The sequence below is a fragment of the Chiloscyllium plagiosum genome, unplaced genomic scaffold, assembly GCF_004010195.1.
Source record: "Chiloscyllium plagiosum isolate BGI_BamShark_2017 unplaced genomic scaffold, ASM401019v2 scaf_9106, whole genome shotgun sequence".
Classification (NCBI taxonomy): Eukaryota; Metazoa; Chordata; class Chondrichthyes; order Orectolobiformes; family Hemiscylliidae; genus Chiloscyllium; species Chiloscyllium plagiosum.
In genome coordinates, this window is record NW_025209182.1 from 7,698 (window position 1) to 15,228 (window position 7,531).

Genomic DNA, 7,531 nt, shown 5'->3' on the forward strand with positions numbered 1-7,531 from the left:
ACAACTCCTTCGACTTTCGTATCATCCGCAAACTTGCTCACCCAACCTTCTAACCCCTCTTCCAGGTCATTTATAAAAATGACAAACAGCAATGGTCCCAAAACAGATCCTTGTGGAACACCGCTAGTGACGGCACTCCATGAAGAAACTTTGCCATCAACTACTACCCTCTGTCTTCTTCCATCCAGCCAATTCCTAATCCTAACCTCCAATTCACCCTCAATGCCATATCTCCGTATTTTCTGCAGTAGCCTACCATGGGGAACCTTATCAAACGCCTTACTAAAATCCATATATACCACATCTACCGCTTTCCCCTCATCAACCTCCTTCGTCACCTTTTCAAAGAATTCAATAAGGTTTGTGAGGCACGACCTGCCCTTCACAAAACCATGCTGACTATCCTTGATCACATTATTCCTATCCAGATGTGCATAAATCCTATCCCTTACAATTCTCTCTAAGACTTTGCCCACAACAGAAGTGACTGTTATACCACAGTCGAGAGTTCAGGACTGTGTCTTTGTTTGTGTACGTATGTATCTGTGTTTGGGGGTGTGTGTGATGGAGACAGTAAGGCTGAGTGTAACTCTGCATCTCTGCTTGAATGATGCCTGACTTTACATATTTGATTTTGACATCATCTAGAGAGCTCCCCGTGCTGTAGCTGTCCCACGAGGCATTAATGCGAATACTGTAGTGAGAACTTTACTCTGTGTCTAACTCCATTATGCAAGACACATCACCTGATGTTGCAGATGATGCAAAGATTGGCAATGGAGTAAATGGGAAAGAGTAATAGATGTTGAGAGATACAAGCAGGCGTCGTTTACTTTCAGTCTAAGGATGAAAGTTTTCCACAGGATTCCAGATACTTCAGCGTATCTTAAACTGGTTTACAGGGAATGGAGCTCTGGTGTAATATCCTCAGGTGATTGATGGAATGGGGAAGTTCATTTCAGAGATAGAGCTTGCGCCTCTCCCCTTCGCCCAAGTGAGACATCTTGCCAGTAAGGGGAGGCTGGGTGACCGTTACCGATTTTATTTTATACACCCCCCCAACCCCCACTTAGCTCCAAAGGTTTTTATTTACACTGGAGGATATTGTGTGATGGCGGGGAGCTGCTGCTGGCGAAGGAAGAGGGATGGCTGACCACCGCGACAGCGAGGACCACACCATTTTATTTTGTCGCAGGGACATGCTCCAAATGCACGAGGATGCCCGGGGACTGAGGAAAGAAAGAGAACTTGGAGACGGGAAGAGTTGGTAGGGTTTGGGATTCTGTTCCTCAAACGGCAGCCTGTACCAATTGAATTGTTAAATTTTTATCTGGCATAGGCTTTTTTTTTATTAATCTAGGGGTTTCGGAGTAATGGGGTCAAGTCGGACAAATGGAGTGAGGCCACAGATCAGCCGTGATCTCATTAAGGGGGTGGAACAGGCTGAAGGGGCTGAATGGCCTCCTGCTGTTCCTGTGAAACGTGATACAAATTTACCAGACCTCTTCAGTAAAAACTGTCGGTGATGAGTTAATAAGGATGGATAATGTGTACCAAGGCAGGGCTCACTCTGTTGGAACCACTGGGATGGGGCTGTGTATTTCTCAGTTTGCAATTACTGCTGATTGAGTCGGGTATATGGCACTGTATTCACACGTTGAGAAGCTCATGGTAGCAGCTTCTCATGACATGACTTCTTTAAAAATTTAGCCAGGGAATTGGAGACTGATTACAGCAGAAAAAGAAGCTATACATTGTTTGCTATTTGTGTCAGTAAAGCTCAATGAACACTTTGCCAAAATGATTTCCCAACTGAATATTTCTCCAGACAAGCATATGCAGCACTATTCCTATCATCTATTTGATCTACATCCCATATTCTCCCTCTGTCGATCAATATTGTACCTTCAAAGAAAATCTGTCAAGTTGATCAGACACAACCTTCACTTAGAAATCCGCGTTGACTCTCCTGGATTAATCAGTCACCTTTGAAATGATCATTTAAAATGTCCCGTGGAAATGTAATAGCAGTCGGTCCTCACCCGTATTATTTCTCCATCACACCATCCAACACGAGGGGTACAATTATCGTCTACTGTCACTGAATCCCTGATCCAGGGCCAAAGTTAAAAATCGCACAACACCAGAGCATTTGTGTCAAGTTCCTGGGAGTGGTCATCAACACAAAGCTTTCTTGCAGTGTTCATGTGGAGGCACCGGTTACAAAGGACCAACAACGTCTCTCCTTCCTCAGGCAGCTGAGAAAGTTTGGCATGATGGTGAATATCCTTGCTAACTTTTATAGGTGTGCCATCAAGAGCATTCTGTCTGGATGTATCACTACCTAGTATGACAACTGTACCACTGAAGATCGGAGACGGTTACAGAGAGTGGTGAACTCAGCCTGGGCAATCGCAAAAGCTTGCTTCCTATCTGTAGAATCCATCTACCAGGCCCGCTGTCAAGGATAGGCCGCCAGCATTCTCAATGATTCATCCTACCCTGGCAATGTTTTTCTACAGCCTCTACCATCAGGGAGAAGGTACAGAAGCCTGAACACATGCACCAGCCGGTTTCAAAACAGTTTTTACTCTACTGTTGTTAGAATACTGAATGGACTCTTAGCATTCACCTGTACCTGTGCTTTGGTTTTTTATCACTGTTTACCTATTATTTATCTATCCTATTTACCTATGTAATCTGACTGTATTGCTCGCAAGACAGAGCCTCGGTACACGTGACAACACATTCAATTCAAATTCAATTCAATAGTCCAACAGATTTATTTGGAGGTACAAGCTTTCAGAGCACTGATCCTTCCTCAGGTAGCAGTAGCAGCGCTCCAAAAGCTTGTACCTCCAAATACACCTGTTGGTCTATACCCTGGTGTTGTGAGATTTTTAACTGTGTACACTCCAGTCCAACACCGGCACCTTCACATCATGATCCATTGTTCGGCAGATTACTGTCCTCAATTGGGAACTGCAACCAACCCGAAGAAATCCTCACAGACATACATTCTGAGGGAGGGTCACTCGCCTCCAGGTGTTAACTCCGATTACTCTCAACAGATGCTGTCAGACCTGCTCAGCTTTTACAGCAATTTCTGATTTACAGCATTCGCAATTCTTTCGGTTTGTATTCTGCAAAAATGTTCGGAGTCTGTCAGTGTTACTGAAGCACATCATATGAATAAACAGATTCTGCCCGTATTCTCCACACACAGATTGGTAGACCTGTCAATTGAATAATAAAACAAACGATTTTATGTGGTAAAGAGCATTGCTCGCAATTTGTGGACATGTCCAGTTATTCGAAATTGAGCAGTATTTCACCACAAAAAAACGAGAGCGAGTTTGAAAGGGATGAAATATAGCAAAGTTATGTCAGAATGGGAAGCCAAGAGCTCTTGAGCGTTTGGAGACTTGGTTTATACTTACTTTTTATAGAGCTGAGATGTTAATCCTCCTCCTCATATCTACAGAAGCTGCCGGACTTGCTGAGCATTTGCAGCAGCTGCTGTGATTATTGGAGATTCCTAGTGTGATCAGGATCTCTGCGCAGGAATCAATGTTCAAATACAAAATGGTCAGTAACAGAGGGGAAGATTTCAGGAATTCAGAAAATCTGAGGATTACTTAATCGGTTTCACACGGGAATTTTCAGATCAGCATCATTGTGGAAGTTAAGGAACAATTTGAATGATTTTTTTGTAGAATGAGCCCTCTTGAGATCAGCCTCATATCCTCTTGATTTTATTTCTGGTGATCGATTTAAAATTGAAAGCTTACAATGGTCAGGAATCAGACCGGACCAAGTATTGGAAGGCAGCTATACTCACCGCTATACCACAATCGCTCAGCAAAACACCCTGTGCAATCCCCAACGAATCTAACTAGGTCAATTCCATGACACATTCAAAGGACCTGAAAGAGAAACAACAACTGTTGCCAAGGTAGAGCAGGACAAAAACATCAGCATCAGAACTCTTCAGTTAGAGTCATAGAGTCATAGAGATGTATAGCATGGAAACAGACCCTTCGGTCCAACACGTCCATGCCGACCAGATATCCCTACCCAATCTAGTCCTATCTGCCAGCACCCGGCCCATATCCCTCCAAACTCTTCCTTTTCATATACCCATCTAAATACCTCTTAAATGTTGCAATTGTACCAGCCTCCACCACTTCCTCTGGCAGCTCATTCCATGCACGTAACACCCTCTGTGTGAAAAAGTTGCCCCTTAGGTCTCTTTTATATCTTTCCTCTCTCACCCTATACCTATGCCCTCTAGTTCTGCACTCTTTGACCCCAGGGAAAAGACTTTGTCTATTTATCCTATCCATGCCCCTCATAATTTTGTAAACCTCTATAAGGCAACCTCTCAGCCTCCAATGCTCCATGAAAAACAGCACTAGCCTGTTCAGCCTCTTCCTGTAGCTCAGATCCTCCAACACTGAACTCGAAACATTAACTCTGATTTCTCCCCACAAATGGTGCCGGACATGCTGAGTTTCTTCACCAATTTTTGCTTTTTTTATATACTCCAAGCAAACTTTTTGAAACCATATTTCCAACCACGCAAAGATGAGTCCCTCAGGACCTTTCAGTTTGCCTCATGATGAGACTAACCTGTCACTTCCCTTTGGGGCAGATAGGGGCAGGGAATTGGAGACAGATTACAGAATGGGAAGAAACCATACCATTTGACACCTTCAGATTATGAGACTGACGCACTGCCTACTCCACCAAGAAGGCAGGTGACCCCTTCAGTCTAATGCTCTCCCATCTGAGTTTTCCAGACAAGCATATGCAGCACTATTCCTATCATCCACCCGATCTTCGTCACAAAGTCTCCCCCCATCGGTCAATCTGACTCCTTCAAAGGAAAACTGCCAGGTTAATCAGATGCGATCTTCACTTCCAAATCCACATTGACTCTGCTGGATTGATCAATCAGACTTGAAATAACCATTTACTGGATCTCATAAATTTTACCCAGCTCTGAAAATGTAATAAGCAGCTATCCCCACCCTACCCATTCCTAATGAAGGGCTTTTGCCCGAAACGTCGATTTTCCTGCTCCTCCGATACTGCCCGATCTGTTGTGCTTTTCCAACACCACATTCTCCTCTAATTGTCAGCATCTGCAGTCCTCGCTTTCGGCTACTCTACCCCTTTAATTTGGAAACGATTGGAAAACCTCGAGAGATGGATCTGATTAATTTCAACTTGGAGGTTTTGTCACTTAAGAATCAGTTTAACAATAGCAGCATTGCGCTGGCTGGGAATGGAACCTGGGTCAACGGTTTGGAAGGCAGCTATGCTCACCATTCTACGGCCAGCGCTCGGCCTGACATCTGTTTGTGATTTCCAAAAAAGACCCATCTCTAATCATGACCAATTGAATAGGACTGAAATAAACAACAAGTAAACGGAAATTATTGGTGGAGCTCAGCAGGTCTGGCAGCATCAGCAATAGGACTCCTCAGTTTGGAAGAAGAGTCACTGGATTCAAAACGTTCACTCTGCTTTCACCCCACAGATGCTGCCAGACCAGCTGAGTTTCGCCGGTAATTATGATTTTCTTTCAGATCTCCAGCATTGACAGTTCTTTGTTTCAAATAGAGCGAACGTTAACCCAAAGAAGGCGATATCAGGTCAGGTGAGATTAACTCAGCCATAAAGGCAGATGTGTAGAAGCTTCTGAAATCAGGCAGGAATTTGGATAATTGAAGCGGTTTAGGGAGAGAGTACAGAAGTTTAGACAGCTCACTAAATCATGGCGCTTAATGCTCTAAGATGAAGATCAGCTAAGATCTTTCTGTGGCGACATGTTATCCAGTCCATAGTAAGAATCATAGACCTGAAACCACTGATCACTTGCACAATCTCAACTTTCTCCCACTTGGATTGAATTTGGTAGCTGTTTTGTTCAGCTGACTAGCTGATTTTGATGTCCATGCCGTGTAAAGATAACTTTCCCACTACCAACGACTAATGTTTTGTCATCTATAAATTCAATATCCTACATCCAACTCCAGATCAGTGATGTATAGCAGGGAAAGTGGGTGACCAATACTGAAGCCTGAGGATAAATCAAAGGACTGCGGAACTTCGTCAGGTGTAAACTCAGGGAACCTGAAATGTTAAATCTGCTCTCCCCACAAATGGTGCCAGACTGCTAAGAATCTCTAGCCATTTCTGTTTTATTTCTGAACCTTGAGGTACTGAATTATTTCAGCTGAGCATAGGCTGCATTCTTCCTATAATCAATTTGATCATCATCAGAAACATTGCCTCCATCAACCATTCGTGTTCCTTCAAAGAAATTCAGAAGTTCATCAGACATAATCTTCCCTGAATAAATCTATACTGACTATCGTGGATTAAACTTTCGCTCTCTATGTAGTCATTTCTATTGTCTCTCAGAGTTTTATCCAGTCATTTTCCCACCCCTGGAAATGTAATAGCAGCTGGTCCACCCTTATTATTTCACCCCCACACTGTCCAACACGAGGGAGTAATTGTTGCCTGTTGTCCCCATCTTTCTGATCCAGACATTCGCTGTTCCGCAGGTTAGTGATTCCTCCTGGCTCCACGTGGGAACTGCAACCAACCCACAGGAACGCTCAGAGTCTGTCAGGATTCATGAATAAGATTCTGTCTGCCATCTCCACATTCGGAACACATTTAGATTGAAAAATAAGTGCTTGGATACTTATGAACTTCCCATTTATATTTTACTTGTTACTTTGGGGTATTTCACAAAAAAACTAAACTTGAAGCCTACAATAGAAAAAGAGCTGAAGAAAACAGTTATAAAGAGGAACTGTTGGATAGATTGAGCAGATGCTGCAGTATTTGTGGGGAACGGAAATTCCCGGCAGTAGCTCTGGGAGCAGAATCCTCTCCAGAAATGAATGAAATATGGAAACATTTAGTTTGAAATTAAATGAAAAATGTCGTGACTCCAGTTTATTGGAACCTTGCGTAGATCTGACACATTAATCTTTGTGGGCACATTGTCATCTTGAAGATCTTGGTTTGACTCCAGAGTTTTGAACACATTTTCCAGGCTGACGCTTTCTGTGCTCATGAAAGATGCTGTGGAAACGCAAGTCTTTATTTATTGTTTGCTTTTTTATGGTTTACTGATTTTAAAATAGCAGTTTCCAATGGTCTAGAATCAAACCCAGGTCAACTGCTTGGAAGACCGCTATGGTCACCACTGTACCACCTTCGCTCCATACTGATCGCGTATAGAAACAAGCTGATGTGCAGTTCAAGCAATAGTTCTTGATTATATTTTCTGTTGTTCCATTGTTGGAAACTTTGCAGCGGAACAGGAAAATTGAGATGTAGTAAAAGGAAAATTGAGATGTAGTAAAAGACTACCTTGCCCGCGTTGCCTTTTAATAGGCTGAACACAGCATTTCTGTCTCATTTCTCATTGTTTGAATAAAAGCAATAACACTAACAGCAAGAAAATCTGAGGGCAACCCTGGATGTTTCACAGAAAGAAAACTTG

At 43.0% G+C, this 7,531-nt stretch overlaps 1 long non-coding RNA gene across 1 annotated transcript; it reads right to left on the bottom strand.

Annotated features, from left to right (window-relative positions):
- Positions 1 to 2,970: 2,970 nt before the first annotated feature.
- LOC122546767 lies at positions 2,971 to 3,969 on the bottom strand. Its single transcript, XR_006310804.1, has 3 exons — positions 3,842 to 3,969; positions 3,441 to 3,556; positions 2,971 to 3,236 (listed from the first exon to the last, which is right to left on the bottom strand). It is a non-coding gene; the product is annotated as an uncharacterized LOC122546767 (long non-coding RNA).
- Between the last annotated feature and the right edge of the window lie 3,562 nt (positions 3,970 to 7,531).